Raw genomic sequence first — 19,969 nt, forward strand, 5'->3', positions numbered from 1 at the left:
CTAATTGAAAATTTACATTGCAAATAACTGATCCCAATTACAAATCTTCAGTAGAAGAAAAAAGACAATGGAACTAAGAATAGTATGTAACTACTCTATGTAACAAGTTGATCATGGATTTAATTGGGCTTAATGGATTTACTCTAAAAAGTAACCTAAAATATTTATTCTAAAAAATTAAATTTATCAACATTTCTATAATGACAAAATATTTATGTTCATAAATAGAAAGTCAAAATATCAAAATGTCAAAGTTAGGGTTCAAAATATTTACCCCTCAAAATAGTAAAGAGAGCAGGTTCAAAATATTTTGTATTGTTTCCAGATCTACTGTTTCCATCACCAAATCTTCTCATTTACAAAATGAATTTGATAATGATAATATCTGTCCCATCTACCAACTCATAGAATTTTTGTAGAGATCAAATGAGATAATAATTATAAAAGTGTTTGTTAATTAAGATGTTATTTAATAGCATTTATAATAGTATTTATTATTCCAAACTGCTTATAGACATCCTTAGTTGAATGCATACCTAGTACAAATTAAAATTACAGCAGCCCCTGCCCAACCCCCCCCCCCCCCCCCCGCCCCGGGCAATTAACCTCTCTCTGTAACTTCTTTAATCTGTCAATGATATCATGATTCTAACAAGTCTTCAGGATTTGAGAGTTGAAAACTCAGAATTCCTTGGGACTCCTTCATCATAACCACTGAAGCTAAATAGAACATGCTAATGAGATTACAAATGCTATAACCAAATTATGGTCACACTTCAATTGCTTTTCAGTGATAGCCTTATCCCATTTTAGATAATAGATACATTTCTGAAAGTTTGCAGAAATTATTTTTTTATAAATGAAATTCAATTCTATATGTAAAAATGTTATTTTATGGAATCTACTTTGAAATTTTGGGTAGGGTGAAAAATTCATTGTCACTATAGATTTTTCTATATGTTCTGTCATTAAAATATGGCACACAAATATTGTTTTCCTTTTTTCAAAGAAGCTCTTGTAAAGGACGTAACAAGTGTAGTTCATTGAAGATTTGCTTCTCTCACCGAGCTAGTGATTCAATGACCCATTGAATTAGTGTCACTGTGGTTATGTGGTTTGGTTTTCTGCTTTATATTAAACCTAAAAGCTTTAAATAAATGAGTGTGATTAATTGAAAGTTTTAAGCAGTAGTAAAACAAGGTCAAAGAAGAAGGAACAAAGAGTTATCCTGTACTTTATGTTTGAGGCAGTGCAGATGACATTTAAGATATAACTGTAAGGAACAACTAAATTATAGTGACCATAACTTAGCTGTGTGATCAATTTTATTTTCAGTGAGACTTGGGATAAAACAATATGAATCAGTAGAACGAATTTTGTTTGCCAGGATAACTGTTCACAGTATTTGAGTGAATTTATTGTGTGGAAAACAAATATATTATTTTTTTTAATGATAAAAGTTTAAAAAATGGTACTAGTGCATGTTATAAAAATTGGTGTTATAGAGCCATCTCAAATGCAAAAAGCATTTGCTTTTATTCCGGGAAGTTTTTATTATTTGAAGATTTTTTTTCACATGATTTTATCAATTCTTATGTATTCTTCACAAATTTCTAAGCACATCAATGAATCCATCTTGATATGACTATGATTAACTTAAATGACATGGTCATGGTTTAATCATACATGTTAAGCACAAAGTCATTTTTCTTATGTAACTACTAAAATTAAAGCTGAGAGACCCAAGTTTAGAACATTTCTATTTCACTAGTATTACAGAAACCAGATCAATATGTGGAAAATATGAGAATGTATCATAGTACAATTCTTCAAAAATTTTAAGGCAATAGGTGAGGATATCATTAAAAAATATGACGTCATATAGACCAGCAAGACAAGCCTCCTGTAATTAGGTTATAGCTTTTAAGATGAAATTGTATAGATTTCCATGTTTCTTTATGGAGGAGGCGGGGGGTGGGGGAGAAAGAAAGAACAGGGAAAAAAGCAAGAAAAAAAAAGAATTGGAACAAAGGTTTTGTATTATTCATCCAAAGCTGCATGGACCCAGTGGTATCTGAGTGGTACAAGTAGCACCTTCATCTGTAATGCCTAGAACAGGTATGGAAAGAAACGAATTCACTAACTAATGAAATTAGTATCTGAACTGATCTTAAGAGATAACATATGTTGAGCCACAATGTTATTTCCAGTGTAAAGTGTGGTAACCAAGTTTACCTTAGTCCCTACCATTCATAAAATGGTTGAAGGTTTTATGAGTGGGTTATATTTTTAGGTGTGCTTAATTAATTAATTATAAAAGGATTTTATTTATTTATTTATTTGACACAGACAGAGAGAGAGTACAAGTAGGCAGAGCAGCGGACAGAGGGAGAGGGAGAAGCAGGCTTCCTGCTGAGCAGGGAGCCAGATGTGGAGCTCAATCCCAGGACCTGAGCTGAAGCCAGACGCTAAAGCAATTGAGCAACCCAAGTGCCCCTCATATGAAGTGGTCAATTTTTCTATGGTTAGTGACTGCCTATTCTGGATTTTCCACTTCGGTCTAGACTTCATAAAAATGTTATTATTATTATTTTTTTTTAATAAAAGCAAGTCTCTAGATGTATAATTAAATGAAATTTACTCTGAATTATTTCTGTGTAATTAAGTCACAAATGAGAAGAAAAAAGGCTATTATCAGGCATTTCCTACTTTTATTTATTTTACTTAATTTTTTAAAAAAGATTTTATTTATTTTAGAGAGAGAGAGAGTGAGCAAAGGGAGAAGCAGACTCCGCAGTGTGGAGCCTGACGTCGGGTGTGATCTCAAGACCCTGGGATCATGACCTGAGCCGACATTAGATGCTTAACCCACTGAACCACCCAGGCATCCCAGATATTTCCTCGGTTTTAGATCTAGAATATATGGACATTTTATCTATGGCGTAATATCACATTTCAATATTGTGTTTTCATTAATTAGTGGTATACATTGTACCCCTTAAACTATTGTTTGAACTATAATTTCCAGGCCCCTGAGCTATCCTTTCCTGCTTTAAACAAGGAATGTTTAAGGTGTAAGCGCATCTAAACTAGGTGAGCAGAATGCAAAGGATTTTATTCCTTTCAGCATTGAATGGTATATTCTCTCTCACGTTCTCTGTCGAACCTTCTCTTCCTGTATTTCCTGTGTCACTCTGTCCACCTCCATAAGTCCTGAGGTCCCTGTGTGTGTGTCTGTCTGCTCCATTGTCATTGTTCTCATTCACCCCCTTGTTATTCCTCAAGTGAACTATTATTCTGTTCTCCACCTTCACTCTCTCTTCCATTCCCCAGTGTACGTTCCATTCTGTTGCCAGAATTATTTATCTAAAATTTGAATCGGACTAAATTACTCTCTTTAGAACCTTCAGGGCCACTCTCAGATAAATGATCTCCCTCTCCAGACTTATCTCCTCTTAACTTCCTGCCTCACAATATGTACTGTAGTCACACTGAGTTCTGTGTCTTTCCCCTATGACTGCATACCAACTTGGGTGTCCACACCTCTAATATATTGATAAATCTTCTTTCCAGGATCTCTTGAAAATGGTAGCTGGCCCTCTAGTTCTTTCTGAACCTCTCTAGGGAACTTCATTTAAAGGTTAGGAAGGGAGAGGAGAGGGCACTATCTATGAGCTGCCGCCAGGTGTCAGCTACTTCCTGTAGATAATCTGACTTAAGTCCTCACAACAACTGTATGACATGGGTATCATTTTTATTTTACAAATACAATTAAAAAATATTAGGTTGAGATTGTCAAAGGCAATCCCTGTGGTTAAATGTAGAGCCTAATATATACGTATACCAAATCACCACAGTGTAAGCTTTAAATATCTTATAATTTTTCTTGTCAATTACTATCTCGATAAAGCTGAATAAAAACCGAGTCCTTCTTTAACAAGAGGGAAAAAAAAGCTGTGCCTAGTATCAAACATTTGACTCCAAGGACCAAAATCTTTGCACTGTGTGACAGACATTCTAGATCTTTCACCAGGATCAGGGTATCTTACCACCTGGAAGTAGATCAGGTTAAAGTATGGTATGTTCCTGTGATTCACTCACAATACAGAATAGATTTTGGTCTTTGAGAGTTGCCAAGATCGATCCTCATCATCTCACTCCCACAGATACCATGGGCCAATAGTCTCTAGCTTGCTACTTTAATATTTTGTCCAGAGGGATCATCAATTCCCAGCGGTGTCCCTCTAGATGAACCTTGGAGCAGATCTCACTTGGGTCCACATTCACTGGCTAACTGATTCTACATAATTGGCTCCCAAATCACGAGTTAGCCACATAGATGGGAACTGTCAATAAACACTATAAAACTCAGGGTCCCAAGAAAACAATGTACTATGTCTTAAATTATCATTTTTAAGTGATACACATATTCAACATTTTACACAGAGAGCACCTGTGGGTGGGGAATTTGGGGACAATGATTTGGGGAATTTGGGGACAATGGTTCAGCTTATAATGTTATAATGTTAGGAGACTTTTATTTTCCTTTGAAAACAGAAATTATTACTTTGACATGAAGCTGGCCAGGTGGCAGAAATGAGGTTAGGACAGAGAAAAAACACGATGCCCGCATATCTGCAAACAGTGCTTGAAAGAGACGAGCTCCCCAGAGGCTATAACTCTGTGATCGAAACCACCAGTTTGTAAGAGAATAACATGGGTGAGGACTGTAGTTAGTTAGCAGGGAAACTGCTTGTCACCAAAAACAATGTCTATGCAAACAAAAACCTTGTGTTCTGGCCTGCTGAGAAGAATTCCAAACAAAGGTCCCTGATGGATTGGTTGTCACAATGGACAATGCTTCCCCAGATTTTGCTTTATTTTTCCCCTTCCCCCATCCTGTTCCTTCTCTCTTGATTTTTAGCACTCCCCTTCAATTCCTGGTTCCTACAAAATACACAATTTGTAGGCGATATTTTGGTTCAGACATTGACACATGATTTGGAGATTTTAAATTCTGTGTACGATAGTATTGTTACATGTGTGTTAGAAGTGAAACAACAGAGATTCCCAGACACTCCCTGTTTCACACTGAATGGTGTGTTAAGCAAAGTCATCAGCAAGAAACAGTTGCCTGGGTTAAATTTTGTATGGGTCTGGAGTACATTTTAATTGTCGATAGCTTACTTATTTTTCTAGTATCTGACCTTCCTACAAGCAGATGAATATTAATGATAATGGTAAAAGCAAAGGCAACATTCCAGAACTTACATTTTACTCTACTTTACCATCAATTTTTGGGACTGGGAAGTATCTAAGTTTTTGTTGTCTGAAGGAATATATTTATAAGGTCTGCCTACTTACACAGATTAAGAATTTACTTTGGGGGAAAAGGACAGTAACTATTTCTTTCATTTGTTACCTCAGTGGAAACAAGGTGGGAAGTGGTAGAAAGTAGGTAAGAGAAATCATCTACCAGGTGTGGTGACAAACTTGTTTTTATAATACACATATATGCAGTGTTACAAAATGATTACCAAGTTCAGTATGGCCACAATTCCTGTTGTCACACAAATTTGTGATACTTTTTTCTTCTTGCATAGCTTAAGATTCTTTCTTAGATGTGAATTAATAATCACAAAAACTATCACATATTTTGAATTATTTCAAATATTTGTGAGGACAATTATATTTAGAGGGAAAGAACTTCTGAGGTTAAATTTTTTTTTAAGTTATTTATTTTTTTATTTATTTATAGATTTTATTTATTTATTTGAGAGAGAGAGACAGAGCAAGCAGGGGGATGAGCAAAGGCAGAAGGAGAAGCAGATTCCCTGCTGAGCAGGAAGCTCAACGTGGGGCTTGTTCCAGGACCCTGGGATCATGACTTGAGCCGAAGGCAGACACTTAACCAACTGAGCCACCTAGGTGCCCCCAAAGATTTATTTTTTTATTTGAGAGAGAGAGTGTGCACGTATGAGTAGGGGGAGGGTCAGAGGAAGAGAATCTCTGGCAGACTCCTCACTGAGTCAGGAGCCTGAAGCCGGGCTGGATCCCAGGACTGTGAGATCAGGACCTGAGACAAAACCAAGAGTTGGTTGCTTAACCCACTAAGCCACCCAGGCACCCTGGACGTTAATATTTTAGAATACTAGATGAAATGATTTTGTGTTAAATAGATATTATATGTACGTAACATATATATGTATGTAAGTATCCATATTAGATTATTTACACATATCTTATATAGATATGGAGTCCTTTGTTAGACATATAGAGACGACCAAGACAAATTTCCCCTAACGGGCGAACTATGATGATACTGGGCTTTTCCCCTAAGTAGTTATGTTGCAGAAGGAAGGTGGGGGATAGAGATGGGAGATGGTCAATGATAAATCCAAATTTACACAATGAGGACAAGACTTGAAAGTCCATTAATGTAGCATGCATATATATATATATATATGCATATATATATATATATATATATATTCCTTTGTAGTATGATATTATATTAACATTAAGATAAATATTTGCCAAATGAAAAATTGAGTGACTTAAATAATTAGTCAAAATCCATATTAAAATATGATTGCATTTAATAAGATAATATTTAAGAACCACTCACAAGTTTCTGTATTCAAAACCCTTAAAAATACCAGCTCCCCTTCAGAATAAATTGGTTTTAAAATCTTTTTTTAAAAACAAAATTTACATAAGATAAAGCCAGCAGAACAATGGTATAAATTATTAGATAGCTATGAATATATATAGATATTTTATTACAGGTAGAGGCAGTTTGTGGGGATTTTAAACAAAGAGATATTAGAAGTCTAGGACAGGATTTTTGTATTTAGAGAAGTGTTTGTTTTATGTGTTTTTTTTTCTTTTTTTTTATGATGGGAATACGAGGAAAGTACTCAATAGACTAGGACCTCTAATATGAAATTTACCAGCAGTGTAAATAACTATTCCCAGAACAACTTTAGATCTAGAATTTAATGTCATATCATAAGAGCTTCTCCTTTACTTTTGTAGGCATGTTATTATTTCCCCATGTGTTGAACTTTCATATAGTCAGTTTCTTTTAGGAAGAATAATGCTATAGTGTGTTATTTATATGTCAGAGGAAGATGGATACATTTAAGTGATATTTTAGAATAGACATATAATCACTATTGTCATATATTTTAGTGCTCAGTTAAAAAAAGATCAATTTTATTATTTACAATATAGATGAGTGCATCCTCTATGTCAAAAACTGTAACATCGTGTGTGGCAACTTATTATTCTAGTTTATGTAAATCAGTTTAAAAATATCTTCCATTATATATGCAGGATTTTAAATATCTGTCATTGTTTCTTTGCTGAGCATCTAATAATCATTTTTAAAAGGTGAATTTTGATTAATTTTTTTATTATGCTATTGTTACCACTGTCTTGAATTTCACTGGTAGAGCACAAATATGAAGTGTCAAATAGACCTGAATTAAGTCGTACTACATTTTTACTAAATAGATTTTTTAAAAAATGATGAACCATGGAGAGAAAATAAATAGGTAACATTATAAAATTATATTTAATTTTTCACTTGATGTAGAGATTTAATCCTGGTTGGTGGAGACAGTATGTGAAATGTTATTTTAGTGTTTTAACTATGAAACTCTTCACCTTATCTGTCACAAATTCTGGTGTGGTGGCAACCAATTTTGTGAAGAAAAAAAAATTGCTTTAATTAATGATCTTTTATTAAATTGCAGTATAAAATTATATTTTGTTTTGTAAGCATATTCACTAATATTAAAAGCTTTGATTTTAAAGAAAAGCTTTAGATTCGGGGCCACCAAAGATAAGAATTCTCAGATTCTCAAGTTTGGGACTTCCTATGAGATAAGCCCAGGTAGGCAGTTTCTTATTTATTATTATTCTTGAGAAGAAGAAAAAGTTTTCTTCTAATTATAGAATATGTATAATATTTCTCTGAATTTATTTTATTTTATGTATATGTATATATATATATATGTTTGACATTTTTCTGAATTTATTTTCAACTTATTTCCAGAATACTTGTTTTTCCCTAGGATTATACTCTATGTTCATAAGTTTTTACATTCAAATGTGAAATAGTAAAATATAAACCTCCCTTTCAAACCAAAGTGGAGGGCTGATTCTGATACCTACGTATTCAGGGGAAAAAAATGAACACCTCTAATGCTCATATTTTACGTAGAAAAAACCCAATGAGGTTTCGTAGTTCTTTATTTTAGATCTTTTTAGTCTTGAATAATTTAAAGTCTGTTGATTTATTTGTTATAGTGGCTGGAAGAAAAGATCATTCCTGCCACAACTGATTTTCAGCATCCTTAAATAAGTTTCATTAAATACAATCATGGATATAGAAGTACAGGTGATTTCTTTCCTAAAGGGATTTAAATCTAGCTATAGAGAAAAATATTATCCTTGTGAACTAAGAAAAAATATTTTGGGGGATGATAACCCAAGAACAGCTTCTTCTAAAGGAAACACCCATTTCCAGGCCTGGGTGTTCATTCCAAAGCTGCCATCACCTGAACTATGAATGATCGGAACAGTATGAATTCTTGATTTTAGGGAAGCCAAATCCCAGAATTCCTAGCAGCCCATTAGCTAGAATAAAATGTGAGTTAAGCCAAGCATATGCATTTTTATGTACTCAGGTTACTAAATGCTTCAAGAATTAATTCAGTAATCACAATTGCTACATTTACCAAGTTGCGAAAGCTAAATTCAGACTAGGGTACATGTATGGAACTTCATGCAAGGTAGACTTTCAAGTAGCATAGAGTGAAAATAAACCAAAAAAGCCAGTTGTTAGGAGAAAAAGAACTACTCATGAGGTGTGTGTCTGTGTCAAGTATGACAGAGCACTTGGAAAAAGGTTTTTGATTTCTAGCATCTAAAGTAGCTAGAGCCAACTGAAATTCAGAAACAAGCTTTAGCATCAGCCTCTGTAAGGTCTTTTCAATGTCTTGTATTTCTGGGTTTTCTTGACATCCAGGTGTATCCTTAGTATTCTCTTTTGCTTAAGTTCACTTGAAAAGTCTCTACTCCATGCAACCAACTTGCCTAAAACAAAGAACAATCCAGTCCCAAATAGTGCAGAAAGTAAGCGTATAGGAACTTTTAAATTCATTTGAAAATCTGAGTTCAAGTAATTAGAAGTTTTGTGCAATTTTTTTTTTTTTTTTTTTTTGACAGATGAAATCAGAATGTTGACTTCAGGACTTATTTCTTAAATTCGTTTTTTTAGATAGTAGTCAGCAAACTTTTTCTGTAAAGAGCCAGATAAATATCTTTGGCTTTGTGTGCAATTGTCTCCATTACAATTACTTAGCTCTGGTTTGTTGTAAAAGGAAACAGAACCAATACACAAATGAATTAGGTGTGGCTGTTTTCTAATAAGACTTTATATATGTATCTTTAAAGTGCACATAATTTTCATATGTCACAAGATGTTAGAATTTTTGTTTTTTTGCAACTATTAGAAAATTTGCATCATCCAGGCCAAACAAAAACAGATGGCAGGTGGGATTTAATCTGTGGACTGTAGTTTGCCTGGCTTAAAAGCATAAGTCTGAGATTCAAGAGCTCCAGATCAGACCTTGCTTCACAACTGTGTGATGCTGAACAGGTGGCATTCTTTCTGGGCCTCAGTTTCCTCTTGTATAGTGAGTTGATGAACAAAATGAGCTTGGAGACCCATACATGTCTAGATTCTAAATTTATTTTCTATTTTAATTAAACTTTTAAAAAGATTTTATTTATTTATTTGAGAGAGGGAGACTGAGAAAGAGTGAGAAAGCACAAGCAGGGAGGAGTGGCAGAGGGAGAGGGAGAAGCAGGCTCCCCCACCGAGCAGGGAGCCTGATGGGGGCTCGATCCCAGGACCCTGATCCTGATCCCAGGACCTGAGCCTAAGGCAGATGCTTAACCAACTGAGCCATTCAGGTGCCCTAAATTTTTGTATTTTAATGTTTTGTTCATTTGATGCTTTAAAACTACTTTTTCCCATACTCTGTGTTAATTGTTATGAAAAAATGCTACTCTTTTTGTCACTATTAAATAAATGAAAACTAACATAAATATAAATAAAAGTATGACCAGATGAGGGTTTTTAAGCATTTGATTTGTTCATATCTATTTTATAAAGCAGATCCTGGACTCTGCTTTAATTATCACTAGGTTTAGGTAGTGATCTTCTGTGTGTACTTTCTCTAGCCTCTGTTATTTGTAGTCTGTATGTGAGTGGGTTGACCGACTAGTTTTTTGAAAGGGGATCATGGCTTTAGAATTCTTGCTATTCAGGCATCCACAGTGGAGATCTAAAAACAGAGCGTAATTAAGATTTAAAGACAGAAAGACAAATATCGTATGATCTCACTCATATGTGCAATTTAAGAAACAAGAAACAAAACAAAGGAAAAAAGCGACAAAAACCAGACCCCTCAATACAGAGAACAAGCTAGTGGTTACCAGAGGGACGGTGGGTGATGGGATGATTGAACTAGGTGATGGGGATCAAAGAAGCCACTTATCATGATGAGCACTGAGTAACATTTAGAATTGTTGAATCACTGTATTGCACACCTGAAACTAATATAGCACTGTATGTTAACTATACTAGAATTAAAAAAAAATAAGGTCGTCTATCTTTTTTTTTTAAGGTTCTCATTATTATAAGAGCAAGTTGAGTGCCAAAGAAAGATACTTACATTAAAAAAAAAAAAAAAAAAAGAAAAGAAAAGAAAGAAAACTCTTAGTGTAGATTTCCTCCTTGTCCTTCCGTGTTTATACACATGAAGTACTGAGAAGGACCGAGAGTATCGAGATTAAACCTCCAGGACTGCTTAGCCCATGATTTCTTTTCAAAATAAGTCCCTATAATCACAAGTCCAGTTTATGCCATTCTTTGAATTCTCACTTTCATGTTCTTACTATATTTTTATTTCCATTATAATTATAAAATATACTATATTTTAAAACTTTCACTCACAACTATAAACATCTCTTAGTTTTATTCTATGGTTTATTACAAAGCAATCTGAAAACCTGAAATTATTATATTAACATTTAAAATGCAAATGTGTTCTTATTTTAGAAATTCAAGAGACTGGGTGAAACTTGTTTGGTAGGCTCACAAATTTGGCATTGATTTTTTTCCCCCATCCAGTCGGTTGCTTAAAAAAAATTTTTTTTTTAAATGAACATTTAATGTATTATTCGTTTCAGGGGTACAGGTCTGTGATTCATCAGCTTTACACAATTCACAGCACTCACCATAGCACATACCTCCCCATTGGCCGTCACCCAGTCACCCTATCCCTCACCCCTTTTTTGCTTAGGGCTCTCACCCCATTTTTGACTTGACCGGGTAGAATTGTGACACGGGTGAAGTTAAGCTCTGGTGTTCCTCTAATCATCCAGTGCTTTTTTTTTTATGGATCTAGGCCTTCCCACTGGATTTCTCACTCACACTCACTTCTCCTCTCTCCTTATAGGACCTAAGCCCCGAGCTTCCTATCCTCCTTTTCCTTCCTCTGTTTCCACTTCTCAGATCCTATGCTGCTCTACAGTTATCAAATGACATGCTGACTATATGTATAAACATTTGTATTTTAATAGGGACCTTCCCAGAACAGATGGATTAACATCAAAGGCAGTGGAGGTGATATCTGAGGTAGTTGCCTTTATGCCCAAGTCCACCCTGCCTACACACAGGGATAGCTCTGCTGGATCTACAACACTCTTTTAATCTAAAACTCAGCTCTATCCATTCACAGAAAGATATGGAAATCCTTTATAAAACACACTAGAGAGTCCGCAATATTTGTGTGAAAATTAAAAGGATGGGATCTTCTCAGTATTAAATCTTCTCTTGAGTCACAATGGGCTTGACACTATGCTGGAGAATGCACAGATAAATTATGGTGTTTGCTTTCAATGCACTGGCTGTTTGCTAGGAAATAAAGACTTGCAAATAAATAATTTCAATAAAATATTTAAAATGCTATAATTGAGGGGCTATGTACTTAGATGACACAAAGGAAGGAGTGATTAACTCTATTGGGTGGGACAGACAAGGCTTCACAGGAGACATTTTGAGCTAGATTTTGAAAAATGAGCTTTCCAGCAGGAGAAGGCAATGGGGAGTTTTGCATGAAGGCGTGGTGGCAAAAAACACACTTGTCTTGAATTTTGAATAAGGAACCAGTCTTGCAAAGAATAGAAGATGATAGAAAATCCATTTCGGCAGTGCCAGTAGCCACGTTCAATATTCAAGGAAGAATGGCAGTGAATCGAGCTTTAGCTGCAGTCATCAGAGGCTTTGGTAGTAGGCACTGGTACCCTTAAATGGTGTGATCACATCTGCTGCCCCCCCAACTTAGCTTTACTCTGTCCCACCATTTTCAGATTTGCACTAAATCTGAAATTTCCACCCTTCCTGACCATTCTTTTAATCAATTTTCTTGCAATTGAGTGTGTGTGTGTGTGTGTGTGTGTGTGTATTTCCTATTATATTAGCAAGAGTTGGTTTCTATTGTACCTAGACACCCTAGCTAATGCAGCCATAAAGAACTGGGATTCTGATGTTTGTTTTTCATTTGTTCAGAAGTGGAACAGTTCAAAGTGATACGTCTTTGTGTGTGAATTGCTAAACAAGTAGATATGGACCCCCTGGGATTGATGAAGTCTGTGGGACAAGGGTACTACTTAAGTTGTGCTCGTGAACATTTGTAACATTCATGATTTTGACTGTTTTTGTGATGAGAGGTCCAGCATTGTTAACGAATTTGGGTATGTAACCAAAAGGATCACAAATGACAGATAAAACAAATGTTTAGAGTATGTTGCCAGGTGTTACGGACCTAAAAAAGTAATTACAAAAAGGCAATACTATGGTTTAAAGAAGAAATAGGAATTAAGATGAATGCCTACTCTACTTTCAGCTCTCATGGTGTTTGGGAGATCTGAGGAAACTACAGGAAAGCATATGAGCATTTTGTGAAGAAGTAGAAGATGTACAATACTTTGTTTATGAGGTAATGGGATTGCGGAGGACACAGAGGAAAGAAGTGAGAACGCAGAGGGGCAGAAGCAGTGGTCAGAAAGGATGGGACAACATCAGATTGAGATTTGAAAGATTGTACATTACAGAAAGGGAATTATTTGGTCAGTGTCTTTGGGTATCAAGGATGAGAGCAGTAGGATGGGACAAGTAGACACAGTGGTTTTTTGGGAAAGAATGGGAATAGAGAGTTATTTCTGTATTGGGCCAAGAAGTCTGTGGATGGTGAGTAGAGACATTTAGAATCTCTTGCAACTAGCAGTGTTGCAACTGCTTGAACATCTCCAGATAAAATCAATAGATATTTGTTTTGGTTTTGCTGGTTAGCTTAGTTTTAGACCAGGGTTTCTCAATTTCAGCACTGTTTAGGGCCTGATAATTTTTTGTTGTGAGGGGATTGTCTTTTGCATTACAGCAAGAATTGCAGCATACCTGTCCCTTACCCACTAGATGCCAATAGCATCCTCTGTCCAGATGTGAGAGCCAAGAATGTCTCCAAACATTGCTAAATGTCCCAGGTTGAAAACCAGTAGGCTAAGCTCTACCAGTTTTTTGGAGGAAAGGGGAGAAGTGAAATTCAGTCTGAAATATTAAGGATAGCTTTTATTGCAATTCTTAGCATAGGGGTAGGAATTATGCTTTGGAATAAGTTATATGTAGAAGTGATTTTAGCACATTGGTTAAGTTTTCTCAATTATTTCTAGTCTTTTTTTTCCTTTAAAGATTTTATTTATTTATTTTACAGAGATCACAAGTAGGCAGAGAGGCAGGCAGAGAAAGAGAGAGGAGGAAGCAGGCTCTCTGCTGAGCCGAGAGCCCCAGGTGGGGCTCCATCCCAGGACCCTGGGATCATGACCCAAACCGAAGGCAGAGCCTTTAACCACTGAGCCACCCAGGCACCTCCTACTCTTATGCTGCACTTCTGAGTTTACTTCTCTGTCAACCTCACATTTTGGGCACTTCATCACATGTTCTTCATAGTTTCTCACTTTTGCTGAAACTATTGGCTGTCATTTCTTCACCATAACCTTCCATAGAAATCTATCTAGCTCTCAAGGCACATTTCAAATATATCTCTGGCATGAAGCCTTCTCTAATTCCATTGCTAAGATTTAATTTTTTCTTTTTCCACACTGATAGAGTATATTGTATTTTGCACTATTTATCACATTCTTCTTACTTATTGGGGATATAATTTTTTCCTAATAAAATGCATCTTCAGTTCTTTCATTTCAGAAATTTTTCTTGTATTACATCACTGAAAACTTTTTCTGTTCCATTGTTGTGTTGTTTACTTCAGGGAAACCAGTAATATTTAGATTGGATTATACTTGTAGTCTATATCTTTTATTTTCTAATTGTTTTAATCATTTTCATTTTTTATGAATTTACTGTGATTTTATCAAGTCTTTGTTTTAAGATCTCATTTTAGATTTTGGCTTTGTATGTGCAGTTAATAAAACATTTTATTTATTGCATCTTAATGGTATTAGTTTTATGTGCCTATTGAGAAGTAAAAGAAAAGTCAAAAAAGGATCAAAATAAAGTCCTTTTATCCTTAGTCCACAAGTAAAAATGTTAAACAACTTTTCTCTATTCTTTTAAATTTAATTATAAAATGGTGTTCTTCAATATGTGTTCGTAACTCTACAATACCCTCTTATTTTATCATTTTTAAGTGATTTAATCTTTGTGGATCTAAAAAAACTCTAATTTGAGTTCTGACTAGGTAATGGTGTAGAAGTAGAAACTCATAGAAAATCTCTTCATTATATTTAGCTACATTTTTTCCCCAGTTTTTCCTATTCTCTTTTGATGCTTCCTTTTCTTCTCCTTCCCTTCTTTCTCCTCCCCTCTTTCTTTTGACTGTTAACGCTTTGCATATCTAACATTTCTTTTAAGCTATTGGTGCTTAACATGGTAATCCCCATCAAACCGGATGTGACTTCCTTTTCACTTTGTATATCAAACCTCTCAAACTTTCACTATATAGTCTGAAGGCCTAACATTATGTCCTCAGCCCATTCTTCTAAAACCCAAGTGCATGACAGGATGCTTGATCTTTACTTGACATATGGACAGTTTGGAGAACTCAACTCTTCTATCTCACTTGAGTTCTTTTCATGCCTCACAGTTGAGAATGTATCTTATTGGGAGAGTTTTAAAATATTCCACAAATACAGTGTGGAACTCTCCATTAAATAGGTTTCATTTTTCATGTCTCTCTTTAGCAGCCCTTAACCAACCTAGCCCCTATTTTAGGAAAAATGGTGCCAGGAGATTTAAGAGTACTGAGAGAGACTGAGACCAGCATTATTAATCCCCTGGAGTGTAGCAGATAGAAGAAAAACATCACCTGGAATCTCTTAACCTGTTCTCCTGCTCCTTTAAAACATTTTGTCACTTGTGTTCTCCTTTTTCTGTCTACAATTCATCTTTTTCTGATTATGCCTTTATGTTCTGCTTGGCGACACCAAAACTACGAGTTCTGGCAGTTATTCTGTAACTGCTACTGAGTTCCAGAGCTGGTAAACAGGTGCTCGTTCTGTTCAGAATTATTCCCACTTATTTTATTCTCCTCCAAATGGGAAAGGTTTCTGGATTAATAGAATTCCCAGGACTTTAAATTTTTGCCCTTTTCCCCTCTGACCTGCATGTGGGTTGGGTTGGAGTGGAGGAGTGAAAGGGTTAATCTAGAATTATGTCCAGCTACACAACAATCTTTTGTATCTTTTGGTGTATACTACCTTTTAAAAAGCTTTATTGAGTGTAATCGACTTTCAATAAACTGCACATATTTAAATAACACAATTTGATAACTTTGACATACATGCATACCCATGGAACCATCACCATAATTAAGAGAGCTGCATCTCTATCATGGACCAAAATGATGTTTCTGAAGTTTTCTTATAGTCCCTTCTTCCTGTCCCTCCTTGGTAACATCTCCTTCCCCCAATAGAGACAACTACTATCACTATAGATTAATATCTACTTAGTAGATTTTTATAAATGAAATTGCATCTTTAATTAAGCATTATTATTTTGAGATTCATTGATATTATGGTAAGTATCAGTAGTTTCTTCTTCTTTTTTTTAGTTTATTATAGTTACTAGTTATTATAGTATGCATCAATAGTTTATTCTTTTGCATTGCAGAGTAATATTCCATTGCTTGGCTATAACAGAGTTCAGTTACATGTTGATGGACATTTGGGTTGGTTCATGTTTTGGTTAATTATAAATAAAGCTGCCATAACAGTCATATAAAATCTAAGTTTGGATATTTACTTTAATTATTTCTTGGGAAAACTCAGGAATGAAATGGCTGGATCATAAGGTGGGTGTGTTAAGTTTAACTGTAAAAAATATCAAACATTTCCAAAGAGGTTGTACATTGCCCATCAGCAGTGTATAAGAGTCTAGTTTATCCATGTCATCACCAGTACTTGGCGTGACCAGTCTTTTTAATATTAGCAATTCCAAAAAGTATTAGTGGTATCTCATTATGGTTTTAATATACATTTGTCCATGACTAGTGATGTTGGGCATCTTTTCACATGTTTAATTACTATTTATATATCTTCTTTAGTGAACTGTCTATTGTTTGTCTTTTTTAATTAGGTTGTCTCTTTTCTTAATATTGATGTTTGAGAATTTTTTAAATATTTGAGATACAAGTCCTTTTATCAGATATATGACTTACAAATATTTTCTTTCAGCCTCATTTACAGTTTATATATGTCGATTAAAGTTGTCCCACAGGTAAAAATACTGTTGTTTAAAAATTTTCATTTCAGGGCGCCTGGGTGGCTCAGTGGGTTAAAGCCTCTGCCTTCAGCTCAGGTCATGGTCTCAGGGTCATCACATGGGGCTTTCTGCTCAGCAGGGAGCCTGCTTCCCCCCTCACTCTGCCTGCCTTTCTGCCTACTTATGATCTCTCTCTCTCTCTCTCTGTCAAATAAATAAATAAAAACTTTAAAAAAATAATATTCATTTCCATTTGTACTTCATTTTGTATAGTTTCTACTGTCAGGTTTTCAAATTTACTAGTCTTTTTTCTGTAATATCTGAATTACAATTCATCCTAGTCTATTTTTTACTACATACTTTGCAGTTTTCATCTCTAGAAGTTTGTTTTGGGTCTTTAAAAATATCTCCCATTTATTCACATAACGTTTTAAACATACAGAAGGTGGATTTTTCTCCTCTTTATGGGTTTTATTTTCTTGCTTTTTTGAATAACTGGTAACGTTTTGATTGGCAGACATTGTGAATTTTACCTTATTGGGTGCTGGATTGGGTACTTGTATTTCTATAAATATTCTTGACTTTGTTCTGGGACAGATTATTATTTTTGAAACAATCCTTTTAGGATTTTGGCTTTGTTAGGTGGCACTGGACCAGCACTTAGTTTTTAACCAATTATTCCCTACTGTTGAGGTTAAGATCCTTCTGTGTACTCTGCCCTGGACCCCATAAAATTATGGGGTTTTCCAGTCTGTCCAGTGGGAACAAAAACTATTTCTGACTTTTCTTAAGGTGTTTTCCCCCCAGTCTTGGGTATTTTCTTCACATATGTGGGCTGATAAGTACTCACCTGAATATTTGAGGGGGAACAAGTGGAGGGCTTTTCTCTGCCCTTTGAACTCTATCCCCCTTGGTCTACCTGGATTACATTTGCTCACCTCAAAGATCCTGTCAGGCTCTGCCTGAGCTCCCCATACTTGCGCAGTAACCTGGATATGCTCTCACAGTAGCAAGTTAGGACAATTATAGGGTTCATCTTATTTGCTTTCCATCTTCTAAGGATCATTGAACTTTGTTGTTTTAGGGCTGGGGACTAGAAAATCATTATTTCCTATAATTTAATGATATTTTTGTTGTAGTTTGGCCAGATATGGAAGGAATATTAAATGCTTTTTGGAGAGTATGGCATGAGGTCTACCTTTATAAATGTTTTATTGCTATTAGTAAACTTTTCATCCCATTTTAAATTCAAAATTTAGTTTTTAGGTGAGAGCACTTCTGTGATCTGCCTTTTATCTAATATATGTACTCTAATGTTTTATTTGATTGCACATCTGTTTTTACTACTAGTTTTTGTAATCCTGATGTCAGCTGAAGGTACTACGTTCCTTAAACTCTAGAAAAAATTTACCTGAATCCCTATTTAACATTCTGAAAAAATTTTAATGCTCTCCATGCCAGGAGTATGCTTTAGCGCACAGAGGTTGACACTGCACTGCATGAAGAGGAGGGGGGCAGAGAGGAAAGAGGAAAGGGAGATAAGGAGGGAGGGAGGAAAATCAGTTGGTTTGTTGGTCTAATTTGGTAAAACTATTATGCAAAACTGGGTTTAAAACCTAGTTGGATAAACTGACATGTATGTAGAGAATGCCAATATAATGAGTTCGGGATGTGATATTGTGATGTAATAGGAAATATATATTTGATTTTCATCCCAGGTTTCTGAGAGCTCCTAAAAGGCTTAGAATTTCTGGAGTGATATGGGTGAAAGGAGCAACCTTGGTTATTTGTAATTAAATCTTTTCAACAACACATGAATTTATACTAATGAGGTGACACTTGAAGGACTGTGGATAGTTATAAAAAAGGCCAAGGCATGATTAGTGGTTGAAACTTTCAGTCTACCCATCCCTATCTCTTGCCCCTGCTGGGAGGAAGAGAAAGGGTGGAAATTGAATTAATTACCAATGGCCAATGATTTAATCAATTGTGTCTATGTAGTGAAGCTTCCCTAAAAACACTAAATGACAAGGTTTAAAGTTTTAAAGGGCTTCTGGGTTGCTGAAAACAACAAGGTGCTAGGAGGCTGGCATGCCAAGAGAAGCTTTTTCTTCCCCCATATCTTTCCCTTTGCATCTCTTCTATTTGACTGTTCCGGAACTGTATCCTTCATAAGAATCTATTAATAGTAAATGAAGTCTTTTCCCAAATTCTGGGAGCCACGCTAACAAATTATAGAACCCAAGTAGGGGGCCATGGGAACCCCTGAGTTATAGCGGAACTGGGAGGCCTGAACTGCATCTGGTGTCTGAAATGGGGACCATACTGTGGGACCAAGTCCTTACCTGAGGACTGTGGCAACTCTGGTAGTTAGTATCAGAATGGAATACACTGTAAGAGACCCAGATGGTGTTCTCAAAGAATTAGAAAATTGCTTGATGAAGAAACTCCACATGTTTGGTGTTAAAATTGTGACTACAGAAAAAAAGGTTTTCTTTTACAGGGAACCTCATACCTTCTAGGTAAACAAGAGTGAGAATGGCATAAAAATTGTGAACCACATAATATGTATAGAATTGTTATTTTTGTCCACCCTGTAACTTTTCTTCTTTTCCCTTTTGGTAGGAGATCTCAGTTTCTGGGCTAAAGACACAACTATCCTACTATCCCTGTCACATGGATGGTTCATGGAGGTAGTGAGACTGGGGAAAAGTGAGAGCTCATGGCATAACATAATTTGACCCATTTTTCTCTGTTCCAGAATTTAAGCCTTAAGCAGATACATGAAAACAAATGGCAGTTGGTATTGGTATTAATCACTTGATGCCAACTGTCTGGAGAGAAGATCCTAACCTTCCAAGGACTTTTTATTTCTTATTTTATAGCTGTATTTATAAGTTCTATTTTTTTAAAAAACTAATCAGATTTTATTTCTATGTACTTGATATCAAAGTACCTTATCTAATGTAGGCTTTAAGCAATTTGGTACTATACGAAGATAAAATTTGAATGTATGATGTAAACTGACACAAACGGGTAGGTGACCAGGGTCATGGAGGGTTTAATATTTCATGTTGTTCTGCTTGGTCTTCATTTTGTAGTGGCTTAAAACAA

Source organism: Mustela nivalis (genome assembly GCF_964662115.1).
Source record: "Mustela nivalis genome assembly, chromosome: 7".
Classification (NCBI taxonomy): Eukaryota; Metazoa; Chordata; class Mammalia; order Carnivora; family Mustelidae; genus Mustela; species Mustela nivalis.